Source organism: Terrapene carolina, unplaced genomic scaffold, assembly GCF_002925995.2.
Source record: "Terrapene carolina triunguis isolate 2854851 unplaced genomic scaffold, T_m_triunguis-2.0 Scaffold95, whole genome shotgun sequence".
Taxonomy (NCBI): Eukaryota; Metazoa; Chordata; order Testudines; family Emydidae; genus Terrapene; species Terrapene triunguis.
The window spans coordinates 12,989,631-13,008,190 of NW_020664446.1; the positions used below are offsets into that span (position 1 = coordinate 12,989,631).

General features: G+C 47.2%; 1 protein-coding gene across 1 annotated transcript in view; it reads left to right on the top strand.

Moving 5' to 3' along the window:
• Positions 1-18,560, top strand: part of ATRNL1 (attractin like 1) — a 998,829-nt gene that overhangs the window by 273,697 nt on the left and 706,572 nt on the right. The window lies entirely within an intron of this gene.

Below are 18,560 nucleotides of genomic sequence, written 5' to 3' on the forward strand. Positions count from 1 at the left end.
AGAGCTAAAGGAGACCGAGAGTTACATAGACGAGACTTTCTGGAACATAATAGAGCGGTCCTAACCCCAGTCTTGACAGCCTCTGTGCTGTTGAGGAGGATGAAAGTCTTTGGGAAGGAGAACATCAGGCTGGAGCAGAGGGAAATGATCCCATTGCTGGGACCCTCCTTCCAGATGATGTCATGGTATCCTTTTACACTGAGGATACCGCTCTGGGGGAGGGAATTCCAGTTATTAGGAAGAGATTGGTAATAATAGTTGGGGATTCAGTTATTAGAAATATAGATAGTTGGGTTTGTGATGACCAGGAGAACCTCACTGTGAATTGCCTGCCGGGTGTGAAGGTTTCAGTTCTCTTGAGACATCTAGACAGGCTTACGTGCAGTGCTTGGGAGGCGCCAGTGGTCATGGTACATGTACATACCAATGACAATAGGGAAAGGTAGGAGAGAGGTCATGGAGGCCAGATTTAGGCTGCTAGAAAAGAAATTAAAGTCCAAGACCTTCATGCTAACATTTTCTGAAATGCTTCCAGTTCCACATGCAGGGCCAGTTTGACAGGCAGAACTGCAAGGTTGCTATGCATGGGTGAGATGATGGTGTTGAGAGGAGGATTTTAGGTTTATTAGGAACTGGGGAACCTACTCAGAATGGAGGAGCCTGTACAGGAAGGATGGGATCCACCTAAACCAAAAAGGAACCAGCTTTCTGGCATGTAAAATTAAAAAGTTTAAAAACTCCTCTGTAACCTAAGGGCTGGGGGAAAGCCAACAGGTGCGGAGGAGCACACAGTTCAGATAGACACATCCTTAAGGGAGTATTTATTAAAGGGAATATGCTATATCCTAGTCAAGAGGAGAGGATAGAAGCTGATAAAGTACAGGTATGACCTGAAGAGAAACAGTCAAATGAAAAAGAGCTCTATGGGAATGGGTGACGGGGGATGGATCACTTGATGATTTCTTGTTCTGTTCATTCCCTCTGGCATTGGCCACTGTTGGAAGACAAGATACTGGGCTAGATGGATGTTAGGTCTGACCCAGTACGGCCTTTCTTATATTATTATTCAATTATATCACATTAAAGCAGAGATCTAAATACTGACAAACTTTTAAAGTGCTTGTATACAAATGCAAGAAGTCTAAATTCTTCTTCGAGTGCTTGCTCATATCCATTCCAGTTAGGTGTGTGCGCGCCGCGTGCACGATCGTCGGAAGATTTTTACCCTAGCAACACCCGGTGGGTCGGCTGTGGAGCCCCCTAGAGTGGCGCCGTTATGGCGCTGGATATATACCCCAGCCGACCCAGCGCCCCCTCAGTTCCTTCTTACCACCCCTGACGGTCGTTGGAACTGTGGAGCGCGGCTTAGCTGATCTCCACACTCCCTAGCTTTTCATTGTTCTTGTTGTATTTAGTTATATAGATAGTTGTTCAAGTTAGTTAGTAGTTAGTGTATAGTGTATATATATATAGTTGTAAGTTGTTATCGGGGGTTTAGGGGGTGTTTTTCCCCTTTTCCCCCTGGCGCACAGCCGGGCCCATGCCCAAGGCTCCTGGCTTTAAGCCGTGCGCGTCCTGCGGGAAGCACATGCCAACTAGCGACCCGCATAGCTCCTGCTTGAAGTGCCTGGGAGAGACTCATCCAGCAGATAAGTGCCCTATCTGCAAGGCCTTCAAGCCAAGGACAAGGAAGGAGCGGGACTTTAGGCTCCGACAGCTCCTCATGGAGGCGGCTCTGAGTCCAGATCCTCCCTTGGCGCGCCCTGTCCCGGCACCGAGCGCTTCGGTGCGCAGCGCCCCGGCGGGCTCGACCGGTGCGACAGAAAAGACTGTTCGGCACCGACCGACGTCGGCACCGCGCCCGCCCAAAGAGCCTCGGCACCGATCCATCTCTCCGGGCCATAAGAAGACCGCTAAGACACGGGACGTTGTTGCCGCGAAGGTACCGGCTCCCCTGGTGCCGGGGGTAGAGCCGCGTCCGCAGCTGGACCGCCAAAGACAGGCGGCCACACCGTCGACTCCGGCACCAAGGCCGTTGAGTCCGGTGCGGACTGTTTCACCACCAAGGCTGGTGGTGGAACCTTGTCTCCCTTCCACCCCGGAGACCTTCGCTACCGCGAGAGACCTGATCGCCCTCACTGAGCCGGCGCCGTCGCAACTCCCGGCACCGGTAGCGCCACGTGTGCTGCAGTCCAGAGGGAAACCTGCCCTGGTGCGCCCACCATCGCCACCACAAGTCTCTCGGCACCGCTCCAGATCCCGAAGCAGGTCCCGACGCCGCTCGGAGTCCCGGCGCCGAGTGTCACCTCGGCACCGGTCGTACTCGCGGCCCAGATCTTCCTCGCGGCGCCATTCAACATCCCGGCACCGCCGTGACGACCGGCACCGATCGGGGTCGAGGCGCAGCTCCCGGCACCGGTATGAGCGCCACTCGGGCTCGAGAGGCCGCTCCCGGTACCACGCCTCCTCCAGATCGTCGTCACGTTCCAGATCGGGATCCCGGCACCGGAGGGACTATCGGCACCGGTCCAGGTCCCGGCACCGTTCGCCGGAACAACGCAGGGACAGGTCCCCTTACGGTCGGCACCGATCGGCACCGTACCATCCGGTGCCGACGGCATCGGGTTCGGCACCGCCGTGGCCGTCGAGATCGGCGTCCCGGTCATCTGAGACGGTGGAGCCCGGCCACCTGCAGGAGACCGAGGACCCGATGCAAGGACCTGCGCATTGGTCCTTTTGGACTCCTTGGGCCTACCACCAAGCACAAGGAGCTCCCCTGTCGGCTTCCCGCTCTGACCGTTCGGACACCAGGGCCCCAGAGTCTACCATCTCCCGCCCTCCTCCAAGGGACGTGGAGGCTCCAGTGCCCGCACCTGCAGAGGCCCCTGACCAGGGGGCAGGAGATGCCCAACACCAGGAACACCTGGAGCAGGACCAACCATTGGACCCCTTGCCACCGGGGGCATCTTCCTCGTCCTCTCCTGATGAGGCCGTAGCGGGCACGTCGTCCATCGGGCCGCCCCCGATAGACCTTCGGGCCCATCAGGACCTGCTGCGGCGCATGGCTCGCAATCTGGACCTCCAGGTGGAGGAGGTTGCGGAGGTCCATGACCCGATAGTGCAGATCATCTCAGCGGATGCTCCATCCAGGGTGGCATTACCGCTGGTCCGCACCATCCAGGCCAACGCCACTACTATCTGGCAGACCCCGGCCTCTATTCCGCCCACGGCCAGAGGGGTTGAGAGAAAATACTTTGTCCCATCCAGGGAACACGAGTATCTGTACATTCACCCCCAACCGTGCTCACTGGTGGTTTCCTCAGTGAATGCACGGGAGCGCCATGGCCAGCAGGCCGCTGCGCCCAAATCGAAGGACGCTAAGCGCTTCGATTTGTTCGGACGCAAGGTTTATTCGGCTGGCGGACTGCAATTGCGGGCAGCGAACCAGCAGGCGCTCCTGAGCCGCTACGGCTTCAATATGTGGTCCTCGATGGGGAAATTTAAAGAACTGGTTCCCCAGGACTCGAGGGACGAGTTTGGGGCCCTGGTAGAGGAGGGCAAGCGGGTGGCATGCACCTCCCTACAGGCGTCCCTTGATATAGCGGACTCGGCCGCTAGGACCCTGGCTTCCGGGATAGCAATGCGCCGAATCTCCTGGCTCCAGGTGTCGGGCTTGCCTCCGGAACTGCAGCAGACCCTGCAGGACCTACCGTTCGAGGGACAGGGCCTCTTTTCAGAGAAAACAGACTCGAGGCTCCAAAACCTTAAGGACTCTCGAACAATGATGCGCTCCCTGGGGATGCATGTCCCAGGGCCTCAGCGCAGGCCCTTCAGGCCACAGCCTCAGCGGTTCTACCCTCCCCCGCCTCGTCCAAGACAGGACTTTGCTAGGAGGCGGGGTCGAGGTGGTAGGCGAAGGTCGACCGGCCCTCAACCCGGTCAAAACCAGGGCCAACCTAGGCCACCTTCTGGGCCTAGGCAAGCCTTTTGAAGGTGCGGTCGAGGACGGCACCTTAGCCACTTTCCAGGATCCGGTTCCCCCCTTCCGGGATCGCCTCTCCCGTTTCCACCGTGCTTGGTCCCGTATAACCTCGGACCGTTGGGTCCTTCGCACGGTGGAGAGGGGATACGCCCTCCAGTTTTCCTCGCCCCCCCCCCCCTCCCACTCCCCCTCCCCGTCCCTCTTCAGGGACCCTTCTCACGAGCAACTCCTTACACAGGAGGTTTTTGGGCTCCTCGCTATGGGGGCCATAGAGGAGGTTCCTTCGGAGCTAAGGGGCAGGGGGTTTTACTCCCGCTACTTCCTGATACCCAAGTCAAAAGGGGGTCTACGGCCCATCTTAGACTTACGCGGACTCAACAAATTCATAGTAAAGTTGAAGTTCCGCATGGTGTCATTGGGGACCATTATCCCTTCACTGGATCCTGGAGACTGGTTCGCCGCCCTCGACATGAAGGACGCTTACTTTCACATAGCAATTTATCCGCCCCACAGACGTTTCCTGCGATTCGTGGTAAACAGGGTACACTACCAATTCGCAGTCCTTCCCTTCGGCTTGTCCTCGGCTCCCAGGGTGTTCACAAAGTGCCTGGCAGTCGTCGCGGCCTTCCTTCGTCGACAAGGGATACAGCTGTTCCCGTACTTGGACGACTGGCTGGTACGCGGCCGCACCAGAGGCCAAGTGCAGGCTCATGTCCACATAGTGACAAACACTTTCCACGAGCTGGGCATTCTACTCAACAGAGAGAAGTCCACTCTAGTACCAACTCAGAGGATAGAGTTCATTGGAGCAATCCTCGACTCCAGACATGCCCGAGCCGCACTGCCAGACAGCCGATTTCATACCATCTTAAGCGTCATTCAACGTCTCAGGGCCTTTCCAATTACCACCATAAGAACATGCCTTGTCCTTCTGGGCCACATGGCCTCGTGTACATACGTAACCAGGCACGCCAGACTGCGACTTCGCCCACTGCAGGCTTGGGTGTCATCGGTCTACCGTCCTCACCGAGACGTCCTGAACATGGTGGTCACGGTTCCGGCCTCGGTCTTGGCCTCTCTTGCCTGGTGGACGGATCGCACAGCGGTCTGTGCAGGAGTACCCTTTCACGCCCCGCAGCCCTCCCTCCACCTAGTTACGGACGCCTCATCTCTAGGCTGGGGCGCTCACCTGGGGGAGCACCATACCCAAGGCCTGTGGTCCGCGTCCCAACTAGCCCTGCACATCAACGTCCGAGAGTTGATGGCGGTGCGCCTGGCTTGCCAGGCTTTCCTCAACTTCCTACAGGGCCGTTGCGTGCTGATTCTCACCGACAACACCACGGCCATGTTTTACATCAACAAGCAAGGCGGAGCTCGCTCATCTCCCCTATGCCAAGAGGCCATTCGCCTGTGGGAATTCTGCATCGCCCACTCGATTCATCTCACGGCGTCATTCCTTCCTGGAGTCCAGAACACGCTGGCGGACCGTCTCAGCAGGTCCTTCCAGACGCACGAGTGGTCGATTCGCCCGGACATCATTTATTCCGTCTTCCAAAGGTGGGGGTTTCCCCAGATCGACCTGTTCACGTCTCGGGCCAACAGGAAGTGCCAGGCATTCTGCTCCCTACACGGGCGAGCCCCGGGCTCTCGGTCAGACGCCTTCCTCATGGCATGGAAAGACCATCTGTTCTACGCCTTTCCTCCATTCCCGCTCGTCCACAGGGTGCTGCTCAAGATCCGCAGGGACCATGCACGGGTAATTCTAGTCGCTCCCGCTTGGCCGAGACAGCACTGGTACACCACACTGCTGGAGCTGTCAGTACAGAGGCCCATCACGCTCCCCTTGACTCCGGATCTCATCTCTCAGGACCACGGCCGGCTGTGTCACCCCGACCTGCAGTCACTCCACCTCACAGCGTGGATGCTTCATGGTTGAGTCGGACAGAGCGGCAATGCTCCCAGGCCGTCCAACAGGTCCTGCTGGGAAGTAGAAAGCCCTCTACGCGGACCACTTATTTAGCCAAGTGGAAGAGGTTTTCCTGTTGGTGTGAGCAACGAGCTACGTCTCCCGCGCAGGCTCCTATCCCCTTGATACTGGAATACCTTCTGTCCCTAAGACAGCAAGGCTTGGCGACATCCTCAATTAGGGTTCACCTCGCCGCCATTTCCGCTTTCCACCCAGGAGAACTCACGTCCTCGGTCTTCTCTAACCCGATGGTCGTTAGATTCCTCAAGGGCTTGGACCGGCTGTACCCACAGCAGCGACAGCCGGTTCCGACGTGGAACCTCAACCTCGTCCTCTCCAGGCTCACAGGGCCTCCGTTTGAGCCATTGGCGACCTGCTCACTCCTGTACTTATCCTGGAAGACAGCCTTCCTCGTAGCCATCACCTCAGCACGACGCGTCTCGGAACTCAGGGCACTGACATCCGAGCCCCCTTACACGGTGTTCCACAAGGACAAGGTGCAGCTTCGCCCCCACCCTGCCTTTCTTCCGAAGGTGGTGTCACCTTTCCACGTAAACCAGGATATATTTCTCCCGGTCTTCCACCCGAAACCGCACGCTACTCGTCAAGACCAGCGTTTACATTCTTTGGACGTTCGCAGGGCCCTGGCTTTCTATATTGACCGTACAAAGCCATTTAGGAAGACGACACAACTCTTCGTTGCGGTGGCCGACCGGATGAAAGGATCACCGGTCTCTTCACAGTGCCTGTCCTCTTGGATTACATCCTGCATTCGTGCTTGCTACGACCTGGCCGGTATACCGACGCCACGTCTCACTGCTCATTCCACAAGGGCCCAGGCCTCCTCGACTGCCTTTCTGGCTCAAGTACCAATCCAGGACATTTGTAAAGCTGCAGTGTGGTCTTCGGTCCACACATTTGCTACTCACTATGCGCTGGTGCAACAATCCAGAGACGATGCTGCTTTCGGGTCAGCGGTTCTGCACACAGCAATGTCTCACTCCGACCCCGCCTCCTAGGTGGGGCTTGGGAGTCACCTAACTGGAATGGATATGAGCAAGCACTCGAAGAAGAAAAGACGGTTACTCACCGTTGTAACTGTTGTTCTTCGAGATGTGTTGCTCATATCCATTCCAAACCCGCCCCCCTTCCCCACTGTCGGAGTAGCCGGCAAGAAGGAACTGAGGGGGCGCTGGGTCGGCTGGGGTATATATCCAGCGCCATAACGGCGCCACTCTAGGGGGCTCCACAGCCGACCCACCGGGTGTTGCTAGGGTAAAAATCTTCCGACGATCGTGCACGCGGCGCGCACACACCTAACTGGAATGGATATGAGCAACACATCTCGAAGAACAACAGTTACAACGGTGAGTAACCGTCTTTTCTAAGATGGTTGAACTGGAGTGCCAGATATGAAATGAGGATATTGATATAATAGGCATCACAGAAACTTGGTGGAACAATGATAATCAATGGGACACAGTAATACTAAGGTACAAAATATATATGACAGAGTATGTCGTGCTGATAGGAGAGCGCCATTATATGTGAAAAGAAGCCAAATATAGTAAAAATCTTAAATGAATCAAACAGTACCATAGAATCTCTATGGATAGAAATTCCATGGTTGAATAATAAACGTATAACAGGAATATACCATGAACCACCTGGCCAGGATGGTGACAGTGATTGTAAAATAGTCGGGGAGATGAGAGAGGCTACAAAAACAGAAAACCCAGTAATTAATTGGGGATGCCAGTTATCCTCATTTGACTGGGAACATGTTACTTCCAGACAGGATGCAGAGATTAAATTTCTAGACACCATTAATGACTTCTTCTTGGAGCAGCTAGTCTTGAAACCCACAAAGGGAGAGGCAATTCTTGAGTTAGTTGAAAGTGGCACCCAGGATCTGGCCCAAGAGGTGAATGTAGCTGACTTGCTCAGTAATAGGGACTATAATGTAATTCAATTTAAGATCCTTGTAGGGGGAAAACACCAAAGAAATCCAGCACAGTAGAAGAAATAGGAATGACACAAAATGAAGAGGCTAGTTAAACAGAAATTAAAATTAATGATCACAAGAGTTAAATGCCTGCAAGGTAGATGGAACATTTTTTAAAACACCGTAATAGAAGCTCAAGCTATATGTATACCCAAATAAAATAAAAACAGTAAAAGGACCAAAAAATGCCACCATGGCTAAACAATAGAGTAAAAGAGGAGGTTAGAGACAAAACATCATCTCTTAAAAATTAGACGTCAAATCCTACTGAGGAAGATAGAAATGGGCATAAATTCTGGTGAGTCAAGTGTAAAAGTATATTTAGTGAGGTCAAAAAAGAATTTGAAAATTAACTAGCAAAAGCTAGAAAAACTAATTTTTTTAACTACATCAGAAGCAGGAAGCCTGCCAAATAATCAGTGGGGCCTCTGGATGATTGAGGTGCTAAAGTATCTCTCAAGGAAGAAAAGGCTGTTGCAGAGAAACTGAAGGAATTCTTTGCATTGGTCTTCACCGCAGAGGATGTGAGGGAGAATCCCACATTTGAGCCATTTTTTTTAGGTGACCGATCTGAGGAACTGTCCTAGATTGAAGCATCAATAGAGGAGGTTTCGGAACAAATTGATAAACAATAAGAAGTCACCAGGACCAGACTTTCAAATAGACTTTTGCAAGGTTTCTCACCAAAGGCTCTTAAGCAAAGTATGCAGTCATTGGATAAGTAACTGGTTACAAGATAGGAAACAAGGGTTGGAATAAATGGTCAGTTTTCACAGTGGAGAGAAAAAAGTGGGCCCCCCAAGAATCTGTAGTAGAACCAGTGCTGTTCAACATATTCATAAATGATCTGGAATAATGGGTAAACAGTGAGGTGGCAAAGTTTTCAGACAATACAAAATTATTCAAGATAAGTCCAAAGCTGACTGAAGAATTACAAAGGGATCTCACAAAACTGGTTGACAGAGTAACAAAATGGCAGATTAGATTCAATGTTGATGATAAGTACAAGTACTTTGCAAAACATAATCCCAACTATACATACAAAATCACTCAAGAAAGATCTTGGAGTCATTGTGGATAGTTCTCTGAAAACATCTGCTGTGTGCCGCGGCAGTCAAAAAAGCTAACAATGTTAGGAACTATTAGGAAAGGGATAGATAAGAAAACAAAAAATATCATAATGCCATTATATAAATCCATGGTACGCCTACACCTTGAATACTGCATGCAGTTCTGGTCACTCTGTCTTAAAATAGATATATTAGGATTGGAAAAAGTGCAGAGAAGGACAACAAAAATGATTAGGAGTATGGACAGCTTCCATATGAAGAGAGATTAAAAAGACTCGGACTTTTAAGCTTGGAAAAGAGATGACTAAGAGGTGATATGATAGAGGTCTATAACATCTTGACTGATGTGGAGAAAGTGAATAAGGAAATGTTATTTAGTCCTTCACATAACACAAGAACTAGGGGTCACCCAATAAAATTAATGGACAGCAGGTTTAAAACAAGCATAAGGAGTTACTACTTCATACAATGCACTGTCAACCTGTGGAATTCATTTTCAGGGGATGTTGTGAACGTCAAAACTTTCACTGGATTAAAAAAAAGAATTAAATAAGTTCTCGGAAGCTAGGTCCATCAATGGCTATTAGTCAAGCTGGTCAGGGACACAAATGAATGCTATGGGTGTTCCTAGACCTCTGACTGCTAGAAGCTGGGACTGGACCAGCGGGTGGATCACTTGGTAAAATGCTGTGTTCTGATCACTCCCTCTGAAGCAGCTGGCACTGGTCCCTGTCGGACGACAGGATACTGGGCTAGATGGACCATTGGTCTGACCCAGTGTAGCCATTCTTGTTTTTTATCTTCCTGGAATGTATGTTTTTTTTAAAAAAAAAGTATTTTTGAAAAATTACAACATCAGAACAATATTGAGATTCCAAACAGATAAATCATTTCTTATAAACAAACAAAAGATTTACACTTCTATACATAGTCTGTGGGTTTTATACCCTGCTACATGCTCTTGGCTGCAAAACAAAATTAGTTTTATATTAGCTTATGTTTTATAGACAGGGTGAAATAAGACAATTATGAATAATAATTAAAATTTATATCAAGCTAGTAGCTGATTTGCAAGGTCATTATGCTGCAAATGAATTAAGATTCCTACCAAGGAAATGGCAATGTAATCTTGCCCTTTGCAAATGTTTGTGTTGTATTAGTTCTGAAAGCAAGAATTTAATGTCATATATATTATAAATTAAAGTATCATTTTATACTATGTTCTTGAAAAAGATATGCAAATATTGGTCATGTTGCTAGTTTTGTTTTTCAGCAAAATGTAAGAAGTGAACAGTGTAAGCTGATTTATTTTCCCTTAAGACACACCTGTGCTTTTCTCTTATTTGCTAAGGAAAGTAATGCATTCCCTATGTTTAAAACATGTCTCTTGATTTGTACCCACTGCAGCCTTGAGACATATTATATCTTACCACTTTTTTGAAAAGCAATAATGTTAAATTTGTAGAAAACCAGAGTTACAAAATCAAGAATAGGTCCATTAGAAATGACTACTTGAATTATTTACTTGACTTTTTTCTTGTTTGCTATTAAAATTGCACATAGAAGTACCTAAAATCTAAGACAAAAGACAAGGTGAGTGAAGGCATGTCTATACTTGAACCACTGCATCAGTGCATGAAGACGCTCTATGCCAATGCGAAAGCCCTCTCTTATGGTCATAGTTATTCCACCTTCCCGAGAGGCAGTAGCTATCCTGCTGACATAGTGCTTTCTACACAGGGGATAAAGTCGGTGCAACTACATTGCTATGGCATGTGGATTTTTCACACTTTGAGCAATGTGGTAATACTGATATAGGTCTGTAGTGTAGACCAGACCTGAGGTAACATCTTTTATTGGACCAACTTCTGTTGGGGAGCCTTCGAGCTTCCACGGGGCTCTTCTTCAGGTGACCTCTCTCACCAACAGAAGTTGGTCCAATAAAAGATATTACCTCACCCACCTTGTCTCTCTAATATCCTGGAACCAACACAGCTACAACAACACTGCATGCAACGATATAAAATCTAAGAAAACTGCCTGTGACAGATTGTTGATTTGACAATTTGCTGGCTGGCTTGAAGTGCAGATGAGAAATGTCTGTTTTATTTCTTTGAAATGCCATACTTTTACTAGATTTCAAAGCTAAAAACTTCTGCAAGGTGACATCCTACCAAGAATATCTTTATTTAAATGAATTATGTCCTGAGCCATTGCAGTTATATAAATTTGAGATAATCCACATGTGGCATATAACAAAGGTAGACAAATGCATTCACTTTAAAGGGATAGCTGGGGTTAAATGATCATTTACTTATCAGAAACTTCTAATGCAATGATACAGTGATTTATGCTGTGCCACAGTTAGTTTTTTTTTTTTAATAATTTCTCTTTCATTTCTATCTGCCTGTCCAGTTCTATTTATTCTGTGTAAGTGACTAAATGCGTATCAGCTGTCACAAAACCTCTATGAGATTTTGCTTGATTTTCTTTTGTCTGCCTTTTTCTCTGACTCCAATCAGGATGATTTAGGGGGTGAGATTTCATTTTAGATGACTTGTCTTTATTACACACAGTGTTGCAGAGTTCACAAATGTAGTCAGAGCAGCTGTAAGGTGAGAAGCATCCCTTAATCTGAAATATCTATTCTTGGGTTTGACTTTTAAAGGCTTTAGAAATATTTCTTTCATGTGAAACAAAAGCTTTTAGGATTAATGGATGCAGTAGAATCATATCTGAAAGTAAGAATATGGATCTGCTTCACTTAATATTTTTGTATTAAGAGGAAAAAAACGTTAGCAATTATTCATTTATAGCAGAGACAATTGAAAAAAATCAGCATCTATTGTAATAGGTGTCACTTATAAATTCTTTATCGTGTATAAAAATATAGAATTTTATAGCTTGCTTTACAATATTCAAGGTCCATAGCTCTGCAGTAATTTCAGCACCATTTCCACATCAGGTTCAGAATGAATACATAACACAAAATTTGTGAATTCCTTCAAAGAGTGGAGACAGCTTCCATCTCTCTAATCCCTTCAAGATTCCACTGTTAGAGCTTACAAGAGCCATCATAATGGTTCCTCCAAGATCTTAGCTCTAAAAAGGAGCAACAGCTGCTAGTAGGCTTCCATCTTAAAAAAATAAAAAATAAATCCTGTTGAGCTAAAGAAGGAAGGGAGCCAAACAAATAAAGGCATTTGTGTGTAGTGAAGATGGGGGAGAACTATATATGTATTCTTTAAATCAAGCAAACAAAAAAAACCTTAAAAGCATTCTACATATTTCATGGGTTTTGGTGTCAAATAAGATTTGTTAAGATAACGTTTCAAGTAAATATAGTAAATCAGGTAATTAGGGAGCAGTTCGCTATAACTCAGACAAAATGATCTCTGAATTTTTGTTTATATGCTGAGGTTTATTAGGCTAACAAAATAAACAAGTTTTCGAAGAGAAGATATTGGTTACTCTGCAAATTAGAGGAAATGGAAAAGAGTAATCATCAATTCATACAAATATTCAAAAGTTGTAAGCTCATTAAATACTGGAATTTTTCCTCAGAACAACAGGAATTAATTCCAAATTGAGCTGTGGTCAAGTGAAAAATTCTCTAAGTTTTACCTTGTTGATATGCAGTAAATGCCATGACCATTATGTCATATTAGACATAAACAAAGATGAGAGAAATTCTGAAGAGCAACATGCTTCATTTTACATCCTTTTCTTGCAAATTTTCCTTAGGTTAAATAAATTCTCTTGTTAAATTGTACTTTAAAGGAATACTTTTGAATTCTAATCCTGATTTCTTAAGTTCTTGCAACCCCTCCCAGCTTGGTGTCATCTGAACATTTTATTAACACTCTCCATTTTATCATCCAAGTAGTTAATGAAAATATTGAAAAGTACCAGACCCAGGACAGTCTCTTGGAGAACCCCACTTGTTATGACCTCACAGTTAGATAGAGAACCATTGATAACTTGAGTATGGTCTTTCAACAAGTTGTGCATTCCCTTTAAAGCAATTTCATCTAGACCACATTCCCTAGTTTGCTTATAAAAATGTCACTTGGGACTGTGTCAAAAGCCTTAATAAAAATTCAGATATATCATGTCTACTGCTTTTCCTTGCCCACTAGGCCAGCAACTTTGTTAAAGAAGGAAATGAGGTTGGTTTGGCATGATTTTTTCTTAACAAATCCATGTCGGCTACTATTTATCACCCTATTATCCTTTAGGTGCTTACAAACTGATTGTTAATACTGTACTTTGTTCAAATATCTTTTGGAGTATGGAAGTTAGGCTGAGTGGTCTAAAATTCCTTGTGTCCCCCTTTTTAAAGATAGGTATTATATTTGTCCTTCTCAAGTCCTCTGGGACCTCACCCATCCTCCATGAGTTCTCAAAGATAATTGCTAATGGTTCTGAGATTGCTTCAGCCAATTCCTTAAGTACTCTATGTGAATTTCATTAGGCCTTGTCAACATGAATACATCTAATTTATTTAAATGTTCTTTGACCTGTTTTTTTCCATATTATGTCTTTCGTTTATTCCCTTCATAATATTAATTGTGTTAAATGTTTGCCAGACCATTAGGAAAGGGATAGATAAGAAGACAAAAAATATCATAATACCGCTATATAAATCCATGGTATTGCCCACACCTTGAATACTGTGGGCAGATCTGGTTGCTTCATCTCAAAAATATATATTAGAATTGGAAAAAGGTACAAAGTAGGGCAACAAAAATGATTAGGGGTATGGAACAGCTCATAAGGAAGTGTTATTTACTCCTTCACATAACACAAGAACCAGGGGTCATCCAATGGAATTAATAGGCAGCAGGTTTAAAACAAACAAAAGGAAGTATTACTTCACATGATGCCCAGTCAACTTGTGGAACTCCTTGCCAGGGGATGTTGTGAAGGCCAAAACGATAATAGACTTCAAAAAAGAACTAGATAAGTTCATGGAGAATAGGTCCATTGATGGCTATTAGCCATCAGGGTTGCTACCCCATGCTGTGAGTGTCCCTAGTCTCTGTTTGACAGAAGTTGGGAGTGGACAATAGGGGATGGATCACTGTGATTGCCTGTTCTGTTCATTCCCTCTGAAACATCCTGCATTAGCCACTGTCAGAAGACAGGATACTGGGCTAGATGGACCATTGGTCTGAATCAGTATGGCAATTCTTATGTTCTAGACTTCATCTATGGCCATTACAACTTTAGCTCAAGTCAGTTTGCTCTCCAGTGAAACACCTAATGAGCAGGAGGATCCTTATTCTGCTTTGGGTCCTCTTCATGCTGAACTGGTGGTTCTACCCCAACAATGTCCAGAATTGAATACCGTTCTTGACTCCATCACTGACCATGGCACTGGTCACAGACATATTGGGGATAGACTGGAGAGTTCATCTGGACCACCGGCAGATACAAGGGACCCAGAAGACATTGGACTATGTTTAACTGTCTTAGAACTGGGTCCATTAGACTGCTATGTGTGGCGTTCCCCCTGTCCTGAGACACCCAGTAGCATAGCTGCTAACAGACAATATGTTGGCAATCTACTACATAAACAAGCATGGGACACCCACTTGTAGAAAAACAATCAAGCTGTGGAAATCGTTTCTCCTGCATGGCATAACACCAGTAGCACTGCACGTTAGCAACGACCTGGGAGACTTCCTGAACAGCGAGCCTGTTGCTGGCCTCAAGTGGTCACTGCAGAAATCCATCACTTAGTTAATATTCTGTCAGTATGGAAAAAAAACTGAAATACCTTTTGGCCATCAAGGACAATGCCAAGTGTCTGAACTTCTATTCCAGAGGGCCTACGAGCTGGGATCATTGCCAGATGCCTGCCTCCTAAACAACATCATACCAATTCTGTTAATCCCCAGGGTGATGGCCAAAGCCGAATGAGACCAGGTCACACTCATCCCATAGCTCTCTATTTGCCAAGGCCATTCTCGCTGACAGACCTGTTACAGATGTCCAGGCAACCACCAAACAGACTCCCATACTTGTTCCTGCCAAATCAAGATGAGCTGTTACTCCTCATTCCCACCATCCTGAGAAGGTACCACTTTCCAGATATCTACAGTAGGATCTGCACTGACAAATACTTGAAGAAGAAAGAATGATTACGTACTCTAGAGTAGCTGGTTCTTTGACATTGTCACAGTTTTGGGATAACTACGCTTTTGAACCCCTCTTGATCTGTTCATGAAAAGCCCTCTCAGGCCTTTATCTGTCCCCTTTCTGGGAAGAGATCGCATCCTCCTTAACCAGGGATTTAAGCTTACAGTCCCCTTGCACTGTGTTTTTCCCCGCAGATATAACTAAAGTCCAGTACTTATATTTTTGGCTTCTCCGAGAGCTATGAACAGTGTATCCCAGTGGTTACAAGTAACCAATCAGCTCTTTCAAAGCAGAATACATTTATTTAAGGACAAAAGCATTCAGCAAAAACATACAAAACAATAAAAAGGCATATTCATAATGGGGTCTGTCAGGTCAAAGTCCTTCCAACCCTTCAGTAGGGTTCACTCCCTCCCCTTTGGATAAACAATCATGTCTATTTGTTGGATCAAAATGAGTCAGAACCCCCTAAGTTAGTTTTAACTCAGCTTTTATACCCCCAAAAGCCCATGTTCCCAGGCCTTCTGAAACACACAAAACCAGTCACTCCCCTTTTGCCAGGGAGTGAAGCCTCAAAGGATAGGTATCTGTTTAACCAGCCTTCGGTTGCATTTATCACCCCCTAGTGAGTCCAGATTCCTCAGGGAATCCACCAAGTGAGCCAGGAACACATGCATACATATAACACATATTGGATATAAAGAGCTATAAATATTCTGTGGGCTCATATTGTCTGGCCAATTTCAGTATACAAGTTTTCATGCTTCCAAACATACAGATAACATTCATAAAGTTAATATAGTAGTCCCCAAATACACTGCATGTGGTTGAAATATCTATGTCAGAGATGTCGTAGTCAATGTGGATTCCATGACCCACAATCCATCGCTGTTTTCCAGAGTCCTCAGGAGACATGGACTCAAATTGTGAGGGAACGGTGGGAGGCTGCTCCTTCCCCTTCGCCCTCGTCTAGGAAAACAAAGGAGGTGCAGCACACATACTCCGTCCTGATGGTCATTCCTACTAGAAAAGCTTCTCATCTCATGCATGTGAGGTGTATGTAGACCTACCCTGGATCCACAGTGATTACATCATCTCAAAGAAACACAATTACTGAAGGCTAAATAACCATTTTATTCCTAAAATAGTTGGCCTTTTATGAGACTAATTTTGCTTTGTAGTGTAAGGGTATGGCAGTAGCTGAGTTGAGAATTTGGCCCAAATTACATGGGAGTTCATTAGTATGCAACCTATCACTATAATTTGATATTCTGTTGGAAAGATACAGAGATCTCCAGCAGTTTATCTATGGGTTTAATAATTCTTACACCTACCATACCTTCCCATCAACGTGGATTTCTAACATACAAAGTTTTTTGGCAGTCTATTATCAGTTGTGCAAAAGATTATACTAAATAAACTAGATAATCTGTGGCCAATTGAATTTTAAACACTGGCTGAATATTGCTTGCTAAGAGCAACTGTAAGTTTGCAAATGTGGCTGTAGAAAGAAATGAGTGAAAGGAGAAACGTTGCAAAGAATGGCTCAAATTCTCCTATAATTTAAGTGATGTACAGTCATAGGCACCGACTCCCCTGGAGCACCCATGGAAAAAAGTTAGTGGATGCTTAGCACCCACCAGCAGCCAGCTGTCCCCTCCCCTTCCCCCCTGTCGGTGGCTCTGCCAATCAACTTCTCCACCTCCCTCCCAGTGCCTCCCACCCACTGTGATCAGCTGCTCCATGGTGTGTAGGAGGCGCTGGGAGAAAGGGGGGAGGAGCGGAGATGGGGCAGAACTGGGCAGGAAGAGGCGGGACAGGGGTAAGGTTGCCAATTCTCTAATCGCACAAAACTGAACACCCTTGCCCCATCCTGCCCCGCCCCTTCCCCACTCCTTCTGAGGCCACGCCCCCGCTTACTCCATCCCCCCTCCCTTTGTCACGTGCTCTCCCCCACCCTCACTCACTCGCTCTTTTTCACCAGGCTAGGGCAGAGGGTTGTGGTGTGTGAGGGGGTGAGGGCTCTGACTGGGGGTACAGGTGGGAGCTTGTTGGGGCAGTGGGTTGGGGTGTACTGGGGGAGGTGAGGGCTCTGGCTGGGGGGTGTAGGCTCTGGGGTGGGGCCAGGGATGAGGAGTTTGGGGTGCAGGAGGGTGCTCTGGGCTGGGGCTGAGTGGTTTGGAGTGCGGGAGGGGGTGCCAAGCTGGGGCAGGGGTTTGGAGTGCAGGGGGGGAGTTTGGGTGCAGGAGGGAGCTCAGGGCTGGGGTAGGGGATTGGGGTATGAGCTCTGAGAGGGAGTTTGGTGTTGGAAGAAGCTGAGGCCGGGGTTTGAGTTGCGGGAGGGGCTGTGGGCTCTGGGAGGGAGTTTGGGTGCGGGAGGAGGCTCAGGGAGTTCGGGGTTCAGGCTCCAGGTGATGCTTACCTCAGGTGGCTCCCAGGAAGCTGCTGACATGTCCCTTGACTCTTAGGCAGAGGCACGGCCAGATGGGTCTGCGTGCTGCCTCTGCCCATAGGTGCCACCCCCGCAGTCCCATTGGCCGCGGTTCCTGGTCAATGGGAGCTGTGGAGCTGGTGTTTGGGGCGGGGGCAGCGCGTGGCGCCCCCCCGGCACTATTTAGGGGCCGCAGGGACATTTCAGCGCTTCTGGGGAGCTGTGCTGAGCCAGGTAGGGGTCCTGCCAGCCCCGCCCCAACCGGACTTTTAATGGCCCAGTCAGTGGTAAACCGAACACCTGGCAACCCTAGGTGGGGGCGGGAAGAGGCGGGTGGGGCTGGGGCCTTGGGGGAAGGGATGGAGGTAGGGGCTTGGGAGAAGGGGTGGAGTGGGGGTGGGGTCTGGGGCGGGATGGGGTTGAGCACTCCTGGGTAAAGGAAAAAGCCAGCATCTGTGTGTACAGTTATGGAATATTTGACTCCTCTACTCTAATGAACTTTTGTCCTGCAAGGTTAGTGAGTATTTTGTAAGGTCCTAAAGCTCTCCTAAAAATCAAATTGAAACATGTGTTGTGATTTTTTTTTTGTCACAAACTCACATTTATAATCTTTGCATCTTTTGTCTATTAATTTCTAAAATTTTCACTTGAGTCCCAAGAACCTGAATATATAATACTTTATTTGAGTAAGCACATGCTTTTAGGGAGCACATATTTCCTATAGGTGGTGGTTTTTTGGATGAGTACTAGAAATGTAGCCCTGGAATCTATTGTAATATGAATGTTTATTACTACTGTTGCTGAGGACCTGACTAGATGTAGTCACTAAACATCTCATGGAACATTAACTGCAGAGTCTTGGTGAAATTCAGCTGCGGTTATTAAATTATACCATCCTACATTCAACCTGCAGTTCTAATTGGATATCATATTCTCCCTCACTTCCTGTCCTAAAGCATTGT